The 1,824-nt window shown below is 36.1% G+C and overlaps 1 non-coding gene across 1 annotated transcript; it reads right to left on the bottom strand.

Annotated features, from left to right (window-relative positions):
* Positions 1-675: 675 nt before the first annotated feature.
* LOC150093555 (U2 spliceosomal RNA) lies at positions 676-861 on the bottom strand. The gene has a single exon (XR_016550483.1). It is a non-coding gene; the product is annotated as a U2 spliceosomal RNA (small nuclear RNA).
* Between the last annotated feature and the right edge of the window lie 963 nt (positions 862-1,824).

Consider the following 1,824-nt stretch of genomic DNA (forward strand, 5'->3'; position numbering starts at 1 on the left):
ACTACGAAGAGGATGAAAACTCTTTCGTAAGTATATGAATTACTTGAATTGTGGATTTTCATGGTGGGAAAAGAGGATCGTTTTCCAAATTTTGTTCTTTTAAAAATAATTCATATTTTGTTTACATGGACAAATAAATTCAAATAAAATTAGATATTTATTTTTACATTAATTTATTTTAATTAGTAGAGGGTACTTGGTAATAAAGAAAATTTAAGAGAGGGGTACGCGGATATCTGAACTTTCAGAAACTCTGTTCTAGAGGGATGGGAAAGCAAGTTCAGCCCTGGTACCCGCGCATACTCTGTCGGGTATCAGGAAATGAGAGAGCGGATCAGCTTTTTACAGAAGCGGCTAGGAACCAGTGACGAAAAGTAGTCAAAATCTGAGGCGTAAATTTGTGGGAAGATTTACCAATGTCAGCTACTCGACTCCATCCGGATGCTGCTAACAAACACATCACCTAATGCACTGGAGACAAGTGGCCACTGCCAGAACAGACGTATCCAAACGTATTACCCAGAATTAAATTTGCCAATAACATTACTTTCCAGTCATTTTAGTGTAAAGTAAATTACACTAGCCATTTTAGTCCAGAATAAATTGGGAGACAAAGGAAAATCTCGCATCCTGGTTTCCTTTCAAAACTATTTTTGGATTAATTATTCTCCCCAAAGGGAGTGAGCTGACCCTAGAGGCAGTGCAAGAGCAGGGCAACTCGTGGCAAATATGGAGCAAGCTCCAAGCACTTCGCCGCCTTCCAAAAATCAGTTTTATATCTTGGGCTCTGAACGAACCTGTATCAGATCTTAAGCTGGTAAGAACAAATCAGACTAGTACTGATCACTTTGTTGAATGTATTAACCCAGTCATCATTTCTGTTTAAGAGCTAAAAAGCTCTTGAAATGTGGGTAGACTTTGAAAAAGAAATTGAATTCTGTAATTCATTGACATAACTTTCAGCCTTTTCGTGGAGTAGTGAGAAAGCCACATCCACGAGGTTGCAGTTAAACCTTAAATTAACAATGACCTAAACTTAAAGGTGACAATAAAATTTAGCAACCAACAGTCCCAGTATCACTTCATTGGCTGTCTCTGCTATTAGCTAAAAAAAGAGTTATTAAGATTGTTATGAATTTAAAGTTTGACGACTTTGAAAAGAAAAGAGACTTAAAATGAAAAATTACTTAAACGGTTGTTTTATTTTTTATATTTTTTCTTAACTTGGTCAGAGCTTTAGGAGAAATCGGTGTCTCCACTGATTGATCTAGGTCACTTAGGACCAACATTTTCTGATTTTTGAACAGCCATGTCGTCGACAATGACTGTACACTGTTTAATTAGGTTTGGATCTATAACCTTACTGAACTTTTGTCTTCTGTTATAGTAGCTTTTGGAGAGTCTGAAACAATGGGAATAGAAATAGAAGAAAGATCTTCTATAGTATTCAACGTTTTACCTTCCTCTTTAACCCCAGAAAACTTCATCTCTGTTGTAGCGGGAGTACCGTTTTGTTTGATTGGGAAGTATCTTTTTTTGCAGTAGGTGGAGGGAGAACCTCCTCTAAAGATGTTATTATATAATGTTTTAGACATTGAACATTGGTATCGTCTGTGGGTGCAGTACAACTTGGTTGTGAATGGCTTATGTAACAATTGCCACATTTGTTTAATGGACAATCCTTTGCAGAGTGGCCATCTTTTTGGCACCTTGCAAAGTCTTGTCATTCCTGAATAGTTAACCATTACAGAGAAACATCTTGATGTTAACAAAATTGGGAATTGTTTTTTCATATAAATTTTAATGTAAATTTTATTTCCTTGT

Source organism: Typopeltis vanoorti, chromosome 24 (assembly GCF_054136105.1).
Source record: "Typopeltis vanoorti isolate ZY-2024b chromosome 24, IOZ_Tvanoo_1.0, whole genome shotgun sequence".
Lineage (NCBI taxonomy): Eukaryota > Metazoa > Arthropoda > Arachnida > Uropygi > Thelyphonidae > Typopeltis > Typopeltis vanoorti.